Here is an 18,893-nt window from a genome sequence, read left to right on the forward strand (position 1 = left end):
TCACCTGTGTACAGTCAAGAAAAAGCTGATTTCTCTTGTTTTATGCTGCATGATAATGCAGAACTGGTTGAAGATAATAAGAGGCAGCTCACTTTAGTATTTGTAAATACTGAGCTACAAACAGAAGGTGTATGGAAGTGTTTCTTTGATGGTGCTTATTCTAAGGAGGGCACAAGTGTTGGTTTCCTGTTGATTACTCCTAGAGGTAACATGATGCCATTTTCTTTTAAATTAGAGTTTGAAGCAACTAACAATGTGGAAGAGTATAAATCCTTAATCATTTCTTTTTAGACATTGAAAAAAATGGAGGTTCAGTCTATCTCTATTTTTGGAGATTCAGAATTGATTATAAAGCAGATCAAAAATCACTGTCAAGCAAAGCACCCTAGACTCAGGGCATATAGAAATGAAGTTTGGGATCTAGTTTAGAATTTCTTTGAGGCTTTCAATATACAGTTTGTTCCAAGATATGGGAATAGGTTGGCAGACTCATTGGTTGTTGCAACCAACACTTCCAGACCTCCTATAAATCCAGAACTGAGGTATGAGGTCGCAATGAAGTACAGACCATCTGTTCCAGATAACATAAAGCACTAGCAGGTATTTGAGGATGACCAACAAATCAAGGAGTTATTAATGATGATTGAATACTTTCAAGGCACTGAAATTGATCAAGATGGGTATGACTAAGAAAAAATGCAGAAGTAAGTGATTAAAAAAAGTCCCTAGCTAATAAGAAGATCATCAATTGAAGGATAATGGTTTTTCAAGAGGACTTTTCCCTCTTGAAAGGCTATTTAGTTCTAATGATGTAGCAGTTGGTTTAGAAAAAGTTTCTCAGGATAAACAGTTCCAAGATTGCAACATTCGGACTCAGAAGGAGCCCAAACTAGTGAATTTGTTTAAGAGAGTTCCATTTAATTATAAAGAAAGGTATATTGAACTTATTAAGAAGTACACTGATGTTTTTTCTTGGTCATATGATGATCTCAAGACATATGATATGAACTTAATTCAACACAAGATTCCCCTAAAAGAAGGTATTAAACCCTTTAAAGAAAAAACTCAGGCAGATCAATCCTTTGCTTTTGCCATGAATAGAAAAAGAAGTTAAGAAGCTTCTGGACGCCAAGATAATAGTACCACTCCGATACTCTGATTGGGTGGCCAATTTAGTACCAGTAAAGAAGAAAAATGGTGAAATAAGGTTATGTGTGGATTTTAGGAATTTGAACAAAGCCTCTTTAAAGGATAACTATCCATTACCTAAAATGGACCATGTATTGCAAAAGGTAATTGGATCATTCAAAATTTCAATTATTGATGGTTTCTCAGGATATAATTAGGTGTTTCTTGATAAGGAGGATCAAAAGAAGACTGCGTTTACAACCCCTTGGGGAACCTTCATGTATGCTCGGATGCCCTTTGGGTTGATGAATGCAGGTGCTCCATTCCAGAGAGCTATGGATATTGCATTTGTGGGTGATAAGTTTGTGGTGATATACTTGGATGATACCATTGTCTTCTCCAAGTCAGATGAGAAGCATTTGGAACATCTGAAAAATACTTTGAGAAGTGCAGGAAATATGGCCTATCTTTGAACCCTACGAAGTCTGTTTTTGCTCTAGAAGAAGGCAAGTTGTTGGGACACATTGTTTCAAAATAGGGAGTAAAAATATCTCTAGCAACAGTACAGGCTGTACAAAAGATACCTCTACCCAGAAGTAAGAAAGATATTCAAATTTGTTTGGGGAATATAAACTTTCTAAGGAGATTCGTGTCAAACTATGCTGAAATTGTGAAAGAGATTACTAATATGTTGAAAAAGGAAAATGAAGTACATTGGACCAAAGAGGCTAAAGAGTCATTTTCAAGAATCAAATAAGCACTACAAGTAGCTCTAGTTTTGATTAGTCCAGATTATCAAAAGCCTTTTCAAATATTCTAATTTGCATCACCTAGTTCAATAGCTTTTGTTTTGCTCCAAAAAAATGATGAAGGTAAACAGCAGCCAATTGCTTTCTTTAGTAAGGTACTCAGGGATGCTGAACTCAAATACAATATTCTTGAGAAGCAGGTGTATGCCTTAGTGAAGGCCCTAAAAGCTTTTAGGACTTATGTGTTACAGTCACAAATTGTTGCTTATGTACCAAGTGCAACAGTGAAGGATATCTTAGTCCAGAGTGATGTGGAGGGTAAAAGAGGAAAATGGATAGCTAATATCCAAGAATATGACCTAGACATAAAGCCAACCAAACTAGTGAAAGGACGGGGATTGGAAAAGATGTTGGCTGAGTCAAATTTTTAGGCTTTAGGAATCAATTTACTAACACCTGTAAATGAAGAAACGAGTAAAGAAAATGTAGATAAGCCAAAGCTAGGTATAAAGATCAGATACAAATTTCTATGCTCAAATTGGTATAAGCACATAGTTCACTATTTATGTTTTCTTTCTTGCCCTCAATCATTAGATAGAGCAAGATATAGAGTATTAAAAATCAAGGCACAACCATATGTGATTATAGAGGGTAGATTGTATTGGAAAGATCCTACTGGAATTTTTCTACTATCTCTCACAAAAGATGAGTCTACATAGATAATTAAGGATTACCATGAAAGGTTGTGTGGGGGTCATTACAGTTGAAAGGTCATTGCCCATAAAATTCTCTAGGCAGGCTTTTATTGGCCTACCTTATTTAGTCACATATATAGGTTTATTAGAGGCTGTCAAAAGTGTCAGTTTTTCACTGAGAAGAAGAGGTTGGCCCATTTGCCATTGATTCCAGTCTTCATAGAAGAACCATTCAGGCAATGGGGGCTAGACTTCGTTGAAGAAATTAATCCCCCTTCAAGTTGAAAATATAAATGGATTCTTACAACAACTGATTATTTCACCAAGTGGGTAGAAGTTATACCTACTAGAAAGGCAAATGACCAAGTGGTGAAGAAGTTTTTTGAAGAAAACATTTTCAGCAGATTTGGGTGCCCTGTTAAAATCATAACTAATAATGCTCAAGTGTTCAATTTAGTAAGGTTTGTTGCTTTTTGTCAGAAATATAATGTTATTCTATCTCATTCAATATCTTATCACCCTCAAGGGAATGGATTGGCTAAATCCACCAATAAAACATTGGTGAAAATTATTAAAAAGACCATTGCAAAGAATTAGAAGGACTGGGATTTAAAATTAAAGTTTGCTCTTTGGGTCATCTGGGTGACTACAAAAATGTGTATAGGCAAATCACCTTTTGAGCTACTGTATGGAACGTAGGCTTTTTTTCCCTATTAGCTTGTGAACCCCGTGATTGCAATGATTCAGGAAGCAAAGGATGAACCCAATGCTTTAGTGAGAAGGATGCATAAGGTAATGCAGCTTAATGAAAGCAGAGATAAGGTGAGAGATAGCTTGTTTATGTATCAATAAAAAATGAAAGGTATTTTTGACAGAAAAGCTAAAGAATTTGATTTTAAAGCTGGAGACCTAGTACTGAGGTGGGATACTAGGAGAGAAGAAAAGGGCAAGCATGGGAAGTTTGACCCTCTTTGGTATGGGCCATTCAAGATTACAAAGGTAAGGGCAAACAATCCATTTCACTTGGAGAACCTTGATGGTGAAACTTTACAACTTCCTGTCAATGACCAATACCTCAAACATTATTTCCAATTCTGAGTTAAGTACACCTTGTCATTGTAAATACCGGAGTGAATTCATTGTATATTTTCGTAGAATTGAATTTGGTGAAGCGATACATGACTCCATGCCTGAGGTGAAGGCACTGATCTATGGTTCTTAGTGCTTCTGTGGCAAAAGCACTTTCCCCAGGTGGAGCAGTGTGTTGTAGCTTACTTTGTCATTTTAGTTTTAATATTATTCAAAATCCAAAAAAATGAAATATCATGTTTAAGTTTTAAAAAATCAAAAGAAGGTTTGAAAATTTTAAATATTAGTTCAAATTGAATTATCGGTGACATTTAAGGTGTTATGAAAGTGGGCCCGATTCATTTGCTAAAGCCCGAGCATGTATGTGAAGCACGATAAAATATCGAAAAAGGAGGCAGGTAAAGTGCTCTATGGGGGAACAACAAGTGCAGGTTATAATTCATGGCTCAACCCCCGCAGTTGACCCTAACGTCAGCATGGTTGATAGAGATCAATGGCCCATGATTGTTGCGGGGTTTAACTTTGATCAACATCCCGTACACCCCCTACCCCCCGCAGTGGGCCACCCGTCATCATCCCGCTCCACCTCACGTCTGCCACTTCATCCTCCGCCCTCATTCATTTCTATCCAGCTCACCCTCCGTACCCCGTCACCTCATCTCTGCCACTTCATTAATTCGTTACATGATTCCCTTTTTCCCTCCATTTTACTTACCATTTATAAAAGAAAAAATGAAACCCCGTTGTATTAGTCACTTGTTTTTGGTACGAGCAGTGCCAACGTATCAGCTTTCACCTCTAGTTCAGCATTCCAAGTCAGCAACTATCATTTTCAGTCATCATGGCCAAACAAGTAAGTTCATCCTCTATTATCCATACCCTGTTAATGGACATCGAACATGATATTTATGATACCTTCTACACAATTAAGCATCTCCCCCTATATCAAGACATTATTTTGAACCATAAGAAGTCCCCTATATTCATGGCAATGGTTAGGTCAGGTGTCTTAGCAGCATTTGTACCAAAAACCCACTTGTTTCTAGAGTTCATTCAATGGATAACCTCGTCCATGTACCCTAAGAAATGTTTTGTCATGAATCAATTAGGAGAAAGTGTCTTCCAGGTAACTCCTCAGTTAATCCACCAAGCTTTCAATTACCCTGTCATTGGAACTTATGTCACTTTTACTGAAGAGTCTTTAATCTCATATTATGACAACTTATCTTCCCAGGAGTCCTCTTCTGCTTTATCCTTCTTGGCTCCCAAACCTGGACAGTTCTCCCTGGATGAAAAATTGTTTTCTTTAGATATATTTGCAGTAGATATAAGACCAATTTTGCAAGTAATTTCTAAAATTCTGGGAAGGGAAGACTCCAGACAAGTTGATAAAGTCATTTTGGGATTTTTTCCTATGATGATGAAGCCAAAAGTGGTAATAGATATTCCAGCATTTTGGGTGGACATGATTAACACTCAATTCATGACTCTGTCACTTACTAGTTCATTTAAATTTCCTTCAGATGTCACTTATTTGTTCTTGCACCAGAATGTTGAGCATTTTTCCAATTTGGGGTTAAACATTGTAGACATAAATAAAAAGAAACAATTAGTGGTGTTCTGGATAGACTTAGTGAGGAGTGATCTAGAAGATGGTGGTCTGTTTGAGTTTACCTCTTTATTCCTTCTAGTGGTCTACAAGATTTTTAATGGGACCTTGCCACCAACATTTCTTCCCAATGCTCAAGAATTTCTTCAATTGAGCAAAGAAGTAAGATGTGGAGACTGGTTTATAATTGAATTAGGCTTTATGGGGCCTCAATCAAACCATATAGACTACCAATTTTTTTTTCAATGCGACTCTTTTCTCTTGAGTTTAATAGGCAAAGCCTAAATGTGGATCAGGTTCATTTTGTCCCAATGAAAAAGGGTTATCTCTTTAAGTTTACCAGAATAGTGGGACCCTTCATTGTGAACACAAGATAGGCTGCCCAAGAGGTTGAGAAATTATTAGGTGACATGTGTCTATTATAGGTTGTGGAGTGGGCTTATGACCCACATCATATTATTTAAAGAGAAGGATAGAGAATGGATACTCAGCTTTTGTACATGAAAGTAGGCCATAGGTTGAGAAAATGGAAAATGGAGGTCCACTGAACACCAAAGGAAAAGAGATCAAAACTCCTAGTATTTCAGGAAAAGGTGCAAAAAGGGCCAGAGAGGAAGTCATTGATCTTGATGAAGAAGAATAAAAAACAACAAAAAGAACCAAACTATTAGATGCAATGTCTTCAGCACAACTTGGTTTAATAATTCAATTGGGAGAAATAGAGGGTGCACTAGCTTCTCCATCCTCTAGTGAGCTTGTTCATGAGCAAGTTCCTCTTATTCATAACATGTTTGCCTAGATAGCTGAAAGAAACTAGAAAATAAAGTTGAATATGGAAGCTCAAGCTGAGTCTCAAATCATTTCTGAGCAAACTAGGTTATTGTCTGCTATGGATTTAGAAAAGGGCCAACTTAAAATTGCACTCTCTCATCCCAAAAAGATGTCCGTTGGATCCTCTAGTAACTTTAAAACTGTCAATTTGACAGTTGACACTCAAAAACTCCCCATGCTTGAAAAAATCAATTTGCACATGTAGACTGGGCAATTGATTGTCAATGATTTACATAAAACAAATGCAGTTGCTATTAAAGTAGAGAAAATGTTGCACAAAGTGATCAAGTAATTGAAGTTGAAGAAATCTAATTCCAGAGATCTAAATGCTCAGGTGGATGAATTAAAGAAGATTATTGTGAAGATAGTAGTCAATCTTGATGATCAACCTGCAATACAGAAACTATTGCAATTTTCTAAGTCTAAGATTGGAATCTTGAGAAAGAAGTTGAATCTCCCTACATGTGAGCACCCTATTGTTGTAGGGATAGTTGAAGTTGAAAATGAAAAGGAGAATCTTTTACAGGATGTTTTGCAGAATACTTGTTATCACCAAAATAGGACCCTGACAGGCTGCTGATCAGACAATCTCAGTGTAACTATTTCAAACCAATATTTTAGCTAAGGCTTAGCCTCCTCAGTCTGAGAGGGCTCTCTCAAAGGGTTAATGATTTTGATTAAAGATATGGATAGATGGCTAACTCTATGGTTTGTGATTGTATATGTTTATAGGTTGAAAGATGAAGGCTGGATACCATTGGGCTATGGAGTCAAAGTATGTTTAGTACCACAGCAAGATCAGCTTAACATGAAGTCATGGCATAGAGAGTTTTTATACATTAACAAAACAAAGATACAATGCAAGGAAACACAATTTATAAATACATGAAGGAAGTTAGAGCATCATTGATGAGTTCTAAGTAACATGTATTCATATCACTGCAAGTAAGTGAAAGAGGAAAGCCATGAGACAATAGGACATTAAAAACTCTCTTTGAATCCTGAGTAGTGAAGCCAAAACATTCTACCTAGCATGGAAGTCAAGGCATTATAGAGTTCAAGTGCAGAAATGCAAATATAAAACAGTGAAACACAGTTAATTTATCTATGAAGGAAGTCAGAGAATCATTGATGAATTCTGAGTATCATAAGTAAACATCACTGCAATGTAAGTATTGGAAGATGCCATCAAAACAAGAACATACAAGAACTCTTCATGAATCTTGAGTTGTCTAAGTAGAAATTCTGCATTCAGGTTAAAAAATACACAGTCTGCACATAGAGCAGCAGTTGAGCCAAAAAGTCTCCAACCTCTTGCTAATTCGACCTCTTGCTCTATATAAAGCATTTACAACATGGATTCCCTCATCCCTCATCAAGAGAATTCGAATTTGCTATGAGTGACACCTATTCTAACCATAAAATAAACCTTTAAATGCATTTGACAGCTAACTAACATTCCTAGAGTCCTAATACAATTAGGAGTGTAACTCCTTATTATGATTACAACAACCTTATCTAAACATTTAAAGCATTATTTGACAGCTGCAACCTCATGAAGTCGAATTTGATGAAGCCTCCCACGTTGTCACCTTACTGTTGATGACAAACCCTAGAAATTAGGGAACATGTTTCCCTGTTTTTAGGTTTAGGATCCTTGAAAATTGCACGTGGGACAGAGCCTTTATCTTCTCATCCACGACATATTTTACGAAAATGAAGGAGGTTTTGTAGTCCATGCTGTCTAGAACAAAAACCTCTCTTGGTTTTTTAAATACTTCTCCAGCTGTCCAGAATCTCTCCTTGAAAAACACGTGTCAAATAGGAAAAATCCGTTCTCTGAAATTAGTGTTTCAAAGAAAGCTTAGTATCTCCCAACTGAAAGCACTTGTGAAGAAAGTGAGATAGGTTATTGTATCTGGAGAGTTTATGAAGAGAAACCTCCCTCAGAATTCCAAAATACCTTTTCCTGTAACCAGAAACTGATCTTGAAAAAGACTACTAAAACCAGAAGACAAAGCTTGACTTTTAGCAGTTTCATAACACAAGTTTAACCATAAATGCATCCCACCTCAGAACGAATTTGAAGAAACTGAAAGAGTTTTTTGTAGTTAAGTATGTTAGGAAGAAAAGCCTCTTTCAGTTTTCAAAATTGAGTTCTCAGTTGCTCAGAAACCCTTTTGGAAGTTGACTAGTAAAAGCAAAAAACATAGTTTTTTATGCTGAAACAGGGTTTTTCAGGGGTTTCGTAGCATGCTACGAAAACTCCTAGTTTAGAATCCATGATTTTGTAGCACGGCCAGTGAAAATTCTAGGTTTTGCGCTATGAAAACTCCTAGGCAGCTTGTAGTGCATGAAAACCTTGACACAAGTTTGACACATGGAATTTTAGGTGTGATGTGGGGCCAGTGATGGGCAAGAACGGAGTGTTGACCCTATTTGACCATACCAACAAGACTCTTTTCTAGATCTTAGACACTAAAGCAACCATGGAAAGATTAGACCAAGACTAACATCAATCCTTTGGAATCAAACTGATGTCAAAACACATGGTGAGGCTTCTAGGACATGGAATGAGGCTGTGAAACTTTTTTTGGAAAAGAGAATGACACTTATTGAGATGAGATGACTCAAAACCTATAAGACTATGACTAGAAACAAGGCAAACTTTCCAAAGCTTAGAAACAAAAATTTTAGGGTGATAACAGTGGCTCCACTAGGGATAGTGTGCCCTTGTGGTATACTAAGAACTTGTAGCTCCAGTGCTACTATCCATCCTCTAGAATAAAACTCTGAACTTTTTCCCAATTTGCTCCTCAAGCCCTTAATGATTTCTGAAAGAAGAATTCAAACTGCACCTACTGAAACAGATGCTCAGTCAACCTACCTTGAGCTTATTTTCACATTCCTACCTACCCTATCAGCTACAATCTCCACTTGTAGCTCAAGGAACATGAAATTACCAATGAAACCAGTCATCGATCTGATCTGACACTTGAATCTCTTGACTGTGTTTGAAGCAAAAATAAAACAGATACTGAAATAACCATGGCATCATGAGGTGTAAATGTTCTTCAAGATGAAAACATAACTGAAAGCTTGAACAATAAATCTTTTCCATGTAATCAGCTATAGGGTCAAAAAAGACATGATTAGTTTGATGATCATCATAACATTCTATATATTCAAACCACTGATCCTCAGTCACACAAAATTTATTTGATATGCTATCCAACTGCTTTTCTGAATGATTCCCACAAACAATGTAATTTTCCTCATTATTATGATCATTCTTTGATGTAAGCTGCTGCAAGGAATTACAAAAATGAACAACCTTTTCCTCTACCTGAGGGTTATAAAAATTTCCTTCCAGTATTTCTTCTTGGTGTTTGTAATCATTTTCATACTCTTTATGATCAAAAGACTGGCAAGTTTGCTACATCTTCACATTAATCTCAGAGGATGTAACATGGTTTTCATAAGTAAACCCCTACTGATTTTCATGCTGCATTTCATGGGATGTTATCCTTTCTTCTAGTTGTTGAAATGTATTGTTATGAAGAGCCTCTAAAATTTCTTCATCCATAAATTCATCATCATCATAGCAATCCTCCAAATATTGAATAAAATTCGCAGAATGTTTACAACAATCTTTGACCAGCAATAAGGAGGGATGACACTCTTTATACATGTCATAGAATGCTTCATGGAAATTAGCAAGAGAATATAATGAACCATTTTCCAAGCTTTTATACCAAGACCATGCTTTTCCTTCAAAAGTGATCATAAACATCTTCATGAGACAATATTCAGGGAACTGAACCTTAAGACTGCATACATGCATATGGAACCTAACCAAATGAAGAGCAGCATTGTCTTTCTTTTCATCTTTGAACATTGGAAGATCATCTAACCAATCAACCTTTGGCATAGGATTTGGAAAACCAGGGATATGAGACCGATTCATAGGGGCATACCTGGCATTCATTTTTGCAATGGAACTCATCTTGAAACTTCATCAAGCTACTACTCTTCTAGTAGTGGAGTCACCTTCCAATTTGTTATTTGATGTGTGGAGTCACCAAGGTAGTTGCAGCCTCAAAAAATTTCTAAACTCCTACTACCTTCAGAAGTTCAGCTCCTTGATTTTGGGAATGAATAATCTTCAAACTCCTGGCAAACTCACCAAAATGTTATCACCAAAATAGGACCCTGATAGGCTGCTGATTAGACTATCTCAGTGTAACTATTTCAAACCAATCTTTTAGCTAAGGCTTAGCCTCCTTAGCCTGAGAGGGCTCTCTCAAAGGGTTAATGATTTTGATTAAAGATATGGATATATGGCTAACTCTATGGTTTGTGACTGTATATGTTTATAGGTTGGAAGATGAAGGCTGGCCACCATTGGGTTATGGAGTCAAAGTATGTTCAGTACCACAGCAAGATCAGCTTATCATGAAGTCAGGGCATAGAGAGTTTTTATACATCAACAAAACAAAGATACAATGCAAGGAAACACAGCTTATAAATACATGAAGGAAGTTAGAGCATCATTGATGAGTTCTAAGTAACATGTATTCATATCACTGCAAGTAAGTGAAAGAGGAAAGCCATGAGACAATAGGACATTAAAAACTCTCTTTGAATCCTAAGTAGTGAATCCAAAACATTCTACCTAGCATGGAAGTCAAGGCATTATAGAGTTCAAGTGCAAAAATGCAAATATAAAACAGTGAAACACAGTTAGTTTATCTATGAAGGAAGTTAGAGCATCATTGACGAATTTTGAGTATCATAAGTAAACATCACTGCAATGTAAGTATTGGAAGATGCCATAAAAACAAGAACATACAAGAACTTTTCATGAATCTTGAGTTGTCTAAGTAGAAATTCTGCATTCAGGTTAAAAAATACACAGTCTACACAGAGCAGCAGTTGAGCCAAAAAGTCTCCAACTTCTTGCTAATTCGACCTCTTGCTCTATATAAAGCATTTACAACATGGATTCCCTCATCCCTCATCAAGAGAATTCGAATTTTCTATGAGTGACACCTATTCTAACCATAAAACAAACCTTTAAATGCATTTGACAGCTAACTAACAGTCCTAGAGTCCTAATACAATTAGGAGTGTAACTCCTTATTATGATTACAACAACCTTATCTAAACATTTAAAGCATTATTTGACAGCTGCAACCTCATGAAGTCGAATTTGATGAAGCCTCTCACGTTGTCACCTTACTGCTGATGACAAACCCTAGAAATTAGGGAACATGTTTCCCTGTTTTTAGGTTTAGGATCCTTGAAAATGGCACGTGGGACAAAGCCTTTATCTTCTAATCCACGACATATTTTATGAAAATTAAGGAGGTTTTTGTAGTCCATGTTGTCTGGAACAAAAATCTCTCTTGATTTTTTAAAACACTTCTCCAGCTGTCCAGAATCTATCCTTGAAAAACACGTGTCAAACAGGAAAAATCCGTTCTTTGAAATTAGTGTTTTAAAGAAAGCTTAGTATCTCCCAACTGGAAACACTTGTGAAGAAAGTGAGATAGATTATTGTATCTAGAGATTTGATGAAGAGAAAACTCCCTCATAATTCCAAAATACCTTTTCCTGTAACCAGAAACTGATCTTGAAAAAGACTTTTCCTGTAACCAGAAACTGATCTTGAAAAAGACTGCTAAAACCAAAAGACAAAGCTTGACTTTTAGCAGTTTCATAGCGCAAGTTTAACCATAAATTCCTCCCACCTCAGAATGAATTTGAAGAAACTGAAAGATGTTTTTGTAGTTCAGTATGTTAGGAAGAAAAGCCTCTTTCAGTTTTCAAAATTGAGTTCTCAGTTGCTCAGAAACCCTTCTGGAAGTTGACTAGTAAAAGCAGAAAACAGAGTTTTTTATGCTGAAACAGGCTTTTTCAAGGGTTTCGTAGCGCGCTACGAAAACTCCTAGTTCAGAATCCACGATTTCATAGTGCGGCCAGTGAAAATTCTAGGTTTTGCACTACGAAAACTCCTAGGCAGCTTGTAGTGCATGAAAACCTTGACACAAGTTTGACACATGGAATTTTAGGTGTGATGTGGGGCCAGTGATGGGCAAGAACGGAGTGTTGACCCTATTTGACCATACCAACAAGACTATTTTCTAGATCTTAGACACTAAAGCAACCATGGAAAGATTAGACCAAGACTAACATCAATCCTTTGGAATCAAACTGATTTCAAAACACATGGTGAGGCTTCTAGGACATGGAATGAGCCTGTGAAACCTTTTTTTTGGAAAAGAGAATGACACTTATTGAGATGAGATCACTCAAAACCTATAAGACTATGACTAGAAACAAGGCAAACTTTCCAAAGCTTAGAAACAAAACTTTTAGGGTGATAACAAGACTGAAGAGGTTTTTGTGCTTAAGGAAGCATTGGCCAAGCTATAGAAACAAGTAGACACTCATGTCTACACAATAGTGATGCCAGCCAATACAGAGGATCTAGTGGCACAAGTGATGCAGTTAGGTACAAAATTTAAGATGGATGAGCATGATTTCAAAAAAACATAGAGGGATATGGAGACAATTTGTAAATTATTAAACTTGAGTGAAGAGGAAGTTAGAATGGAGAAGGAAAATGCTAAGAAATACAGGGAAGACTTCCAAAGGGCTGAAGAGGAGATCAAAAGTTTAAAGGAGAGAATGAAAGGTAATATGTCTTTAATCTAGGCTAGGGAAATTATTTGGGATGAAATTATCGAATTCATCGGGAACATTTGGGAATTCCTTGTCATTGTGTCTGTTGAGAAAACATTTGTGAGGGACATGGAAAGCTTGGTTATGCAAGATAAGCAAAAATTGTTAGAGAGATCCAAGTTTGCGAAAAGAATGATAGATTTTATTAGCTCTAAGTCTGATGCAAAGGTAAAATAACATGACCTTATGGACAAAACATTGTGTGCAATGGATTTTAATAAGATGTTTATAAAAAATGTTGACAGAAAAATTGATGAGAAGAAGATGAATGAAATAAAAGAAGTTGTTTCCAGGTTCAATATCCTATTTGATAAAATAGTTACAGCTGGGCTCCCCTCTTGTTGGGATTTACAAGGAAATTTGCTGCCGTGGGGCAACTATTGGCAATTATTTGAATAAGGATTTTAAACTTCCGTGGATGGTAAATAATTTGTTTATAAACAAGCCTACTTATAGGTGGATCACAACATTTAGAATGGCACTCAACAAAATAGAAGAGGAAGCAAAGCCAAATGTACCATTGCAGAGAAGATACAAAGAGTGGATGATAGGACAGACAAAATATTCATAAGCAGGGTCGTCTACTCAAACCAACAATCTGAACAATGACCAACAACAATCAATCATAATTTGATTTTCTTTCACTTTATGTTATTTTATTTTCTAGGAAAAGTGAGGTGTCTTTTACCCTCCAATGCAATATTTTAAAATGACTTTTTACTTTAGGCAGTTAGATAGTAGTTAAGTAATTCAATAGTTTTTGGTAGTTACCAAATGTCTCATGATGTATAAAAAGAGGGAAAATTAAAGAAAAAGGGTTCGAGTCTTGGGAATCTGAAGACTACACAATTTTGTACTTGATGATATGATGATTAATGAAAGAGTCAAAAGTTTCCAGACGGTGTTGAGTATGATTTGTAATCTCTCTGTTATGTGTTATTATATTTACTTCTCTCTTTGAATATGCTAATGAAGTTGTTGGTCTTTGTTTACTTCTGTGAATAAAGTTAAATTCCCTTAAAATAGTGCTCCTACGTTTAAAGTTCTTTTCTCTATATTTCCTCTAAGTTAAAGATAATAGTTTATGTTAAATGCAACATATTGTCTTTAACCTTCCTAAGTATTCTTCACACAGAATTTGTATTCAACATCAAATGGCATCTTGAAATTTTCATATCACCTATATGTCAAAGGTTTTAAAAATAATGATCTTCATACTCCTCAAGTTAAAGACACTTTATACTAATGAGTGACATGTGTAATCAAACTTTAATGTCTTAGGTACAATTTCTCCACAACCAAGAAATTGGTTTCCTAAGAGACAACATTAATTGGTGCCATTTTTGGGGAGATGAGGATAAGAATATTTTTCCCTGGGTTTTAATACTTTCCTCTGGTTGTTCAGTGAGGAGGAAATATTTGGCTGCATTGAACAAGAATTGCAACTCTAGCTCCAAAAATGCCTCATATGAGGTCAGATACCTCACAGCAGAAAGCTCAAGTCCTTTCAAATCTTGAGAGATTAGTTTCTAAGAGGGTTTGGAAACCAAAAACTCCATCTACACCAAGTACCAGACTTTTTGTAACTAGTAGCAGTTCTGCACATCTTTTTCCTGAAAACTTAGCAAAAAGATTATCATTTCTTGATCAAGAATCACGTTTTATACCCACCTCATTTCAAGAGCCTAAATTTCAAGAACAGAATTTAGATTCTATATTTCTCTTTTCAGTACTTGAAAATATATCTGCTATAGTTGTTCAACCTGAATCTATATCAACATTACCTCCTTTTATAATTCATTTACCTTTCAGGCAAGTTCCACATCTACTGGTACTCAAGGCTCAGTGAGTTTTGGTGCAAACATGGTAGCACCTTCATTCTTGCTAAATAGGTATGCACCTATTCAGTTGCCTCAACAATTAAATCAAATTCCTCAAGAATACTTAAAGATGCTTCCTCGTTTCACGGGGGAAGATGAACAAACAACAGAGAAGCGTATAGTGGTGTTCTGTAACTTTGCAGAAAATCTCAATGTTGAACACCTGGATGTTGTTTTAAGACTTTTTGTGCAATATTTAGATGGTGAAGCAAGAAAGTGGTTTAAGGGGCTCTCTAATAACTCTATTCCTACATGGGAGGAGATGGAATGCTAGTTTACTCAGAGATGGGGAGAGAAACGAGATCATGGATATTCACTTACAAAGTTTAATTCTATCAAGAGAAAATCTGACGAGAGTATTGTTGATTTCATCAGGAGGTTCAATAAGATTTACAATAGTATTCCAGTGGAGATCAAGCCCCCTCCTATTGGTGAAAAAGTGACTTTTGCAGGGGCATTTGAATTAGACTTTGGATTCATGTTAAGGGAGAGAAGGTCCTCAACCCTTGACCAGATTCAAAATGATGCTCTAGAAATAGAGGCAAATATGGTGGCTGCAGGAAAAGCACCAGAGACAAAGCCTACACAAGATAAGGGAAAGGCCAAAGAAGAATCATCTCAAAACCAGAGATTGGAGGATATGAACAAGGTGATAAAAAATTTGTCTAGCAAATTAATTAAATTGGAATTGGAGAATAAAAATTCTCCAAGGCAAGTACAACAGAACATAGGTTTTAATCCCCAATATAGAAGGTAGCCTTTGCAAATTTTGCAGAAGGAAAGAAAGGACCAATATCAAGTCCAAGCACCACTCTACTTAGAGGCAGATCCTGGTGAAGCATCAAAAGAACATTCTAAATATCATGATGATCATATTTCCACACTGCATGCAGGGGGCGAAGATGAAATAGGTGTTGAAGAAGAATATACCAAAATAGATGTCATCTTTGATGAAAATGAAATTGAAGAGTATTGGAACCAATTTACTAATTTTATGTAGGCATAATTGCACAAGAATTATGACTTGAGATCAAGAAAAAGATCTAGAGTTTAGGAAAATGAGGGTGAGCAGCAGGTTTCCGCTCCCTTACAAAAGGCGACTCCACAAGAGGTACATCCTGCAAAACAATTGAACAAAGGAAAATAGCAGCAGAGTGTAAATAACAAGACTCAGATGCAACAAGTTAAGTCTTCTCAAGATAAAACTGATGAAATTCCTTTAGAAAGAATTATTTCTATTCCTAAAGAAATTCCAATTATGAGAAGTGAAGAAGAAACATAAAGGAATACAAGAAAGCTCCATGCATTTAGTATCACTAAAGAATTGGAGAAAATAAAAATTCAAGTACCTCTTATAGAGTTGGTCAAGGCACCAGCTTACAAAAAGGAAATTGCTGAGTTTATCAACTTATCTAAAAAATGTAAATGTGAATGATATTGTGAATTTACAAGAAGATAAACCTGTAGTAGTTTTTGGTCCACATTTTGAAGAGGTAGATTATTCAACCCCCCTTTCTACATTTCTTTATCGATTCATGACTTCATCTTGCATAACTGCATGCTCGACTTTGGAGCTTCACATAATGCCATGCCACTGTTAGTAATGAAACAACTAAATTTACAAGTCACTAAGCCCTACAAAGACGTATATTCCTTTGATTCAAATAAGTTCAAGTTTCTTGGTGTCATCAAGGATATGGTGGTGTCATTAGCAAAGATCCCAACCAGAAGCTTAGTAATGGATGTAGTAGTTGTAGATATCCCGATTAGGTTTGGAATGTTGTTATCCAGGTCATGGGGAGCTAAATTGGGAGGACTTATGAAGTTGGATTTTACTTATGATATTATACCGGTTTTTGTTTGGGAAGAGAGAAGGTTGTATAGAGAAACAAGGTTTGTTAATACCATTGCAAAGAATGGAGCAATTAATTCACCTATGTACAGTCAAGAAAAAGATGATTTCTCTTGTTTTATGTTGCATGATAATGCAAAACTCGTTGAAGATAATAATAGGCAGCTCACTTTAGCATATGTAAATACTGAGCTACAAACATAAGGTGTATGGAAGTGCTTCTTTGATGGTGCTTACTCTAAGGAGGGCACAAGTGTTGGTTTCCTGTTGATTACTCCTAGAGGTAACATGATACCTTTTTCTTTTAAATTAGAGTTTGAAGCAACTAACAGTTTGGAAGAGTATGGATCCTTAATCATTGCTCTTTAGACATTGAAACAAATGGGGGTTCAGTCTATCTCTGTTTTTGGAGATTCAGAATTGATTATAAAGGAGATAAAAAATCACTGTCAAGCAAAGCACCCTAGAGTCAGGGCATATAGAAATGAAGTTTTGGATCTAGTTGAGAATTTCTTGAGGCTTTCAATATACAGTTTGTTCCAAGAGATGAGACCAGGTTGGCAAACTCATTGGCTATTGCAGCCAACACTTTTAGACCTCCTATAAATCCAAAATTGAGGTATGAGGTTGAAATGAAGTACAGACCATCTATTCCAAATAACATAAAGAACTGGCAGGTGTTTGAGGATGAACAAAAAATCAAGGAGTTATTAACGATGATTGATGACTTTGAAGGTGTTAGAGCCTAGACCAACCTCAGGTTGAAGGGAGGCAATCCTAGGATAATGACAAACCACGCTTAACCTGGTAGCTAGCCCTACCATGTCGAGAGAGGGCTCTCTCCTTGTCAAACTCAATTAAGATGATTGCAATTACAGCTTGAGATGACTAAATTGAAATTATATTTTAGGCTAGGTATAGTAGCTCAAGGGTTTTTGGTTGATTTTGATGATTGGTTGCCGGATCAAATGGAGCAGGTAGCTTGGGTCCGGGAAATCAAATCAGATTTATAGACATGTTCTGTGGAGCAAGATAGATAAGTGTTTATGCACTAGTAATCAAGCAAGATGGTTGATTTAAGACTGTTGAGGGGCTAAGGAGGGCATGCAGAGATCATGAATCCTCTTCAAACTATTGAAAACATTAAGAACTAAATGCATTCCCAAGGCAAAGCACTGTTATCAATGTATTTTGCCTATTTCTCTTGATTCATTTAGTTAAGAAGAATGGAAAAGGTTTTGAAACATATAACACATAAGAATAACTTATTACAAAAGAAGAAACAATACAAAAACATAGTATCACAAGAATCCCACAAAAATAGCTGCAAAACCTGGTTTTATTCCTTGCCAAACTGCTGTAGAGATATACAATAGAGCTCAGAGCTTCCACAAGAGTCCAACCTTTACAAATGACTAAGAAAGTACATAATATAGGCATAAAACCACCTATGCTAGCCATCAGGGGTCGAATCCATGAGAAAAGGAGTGGTTTCAACCATATCTAAACTAAGAACAGGAATATAGGCAGTGGAACAGCTTGCCTCTAAAACCATGGAAACTGATTCATTCCACCCCCAACCACCTCAAAATGATGAATTTACCCCCAAGAGTCATTTTGTAATTATATTTACATCCCATAGCATCAATTACATTCATATATTTACCTAAAAAGAGCCCAAAATTCAAATTACAAAAAATCTAGGCGAAATTTTGATTTTGGAGCCAAACTGGCAATTTCCATCCAATGCGTAGTGCCCCTGATCCAATGCACAACGCTTTTTCCAAGCCAATTTTGGGGACCTTCCCGGTGTCCCAATTAGGTGTAGGATAGCTCGTTGAAAAGCTTATTGAGTATACTTTCTGGAACAACTTGAATTTCTATATTTGGATGTCATTTTCCCACTCAAAAATGGAATCTCCCAAGGTTGCTTCCTATGTGTCAAAAACGTGGCAGAGAGGTCATTTTTTGATAGTTTTTTGGCCTTTAGGTGACCAAGATCGGCTCCAAAATTGATGAAACTTTTTGGGTTTGCTTGCTTTTTTATTTTGAATCCAAAACTGCAAACCAATCTTTCAAAAGATGCTCTAGTCAAAAGCGCAACGCCACCTATTGGGTTTTCTTGTGTTTCACATTTCAAAATTTGAAAATGACAAAAAAAATCTCAAAATTGCCCCAAATTTGGTACAAAGCACCCTCAAGCACTGCTATGATGAGCTAAGGAGGCATCAACAAGAATTTCTAATTTGTTTTTCTCCTTTTAGCTTCTCAAAATTTTCCTCAACCTTGCCTTTAACTTTCTCATTTTTATAT

The sequence above is a fragment of the Pinus tabuliformis genome, chromosome X (assembly GCF_031772625.1).
Source record: "Pinus tabuliformis cultivar Carrire ecotype Pingquan chromosome X, CPIR1, whole genome shotgun sequence".
Taxonomy (NCBI): domain Eukaryota; kingdom Viridiplantae; phylum Streptophyta; class Pinopsida; order Pinales; family Pinaceae; genus Pinus; species Pinus tabuliformis.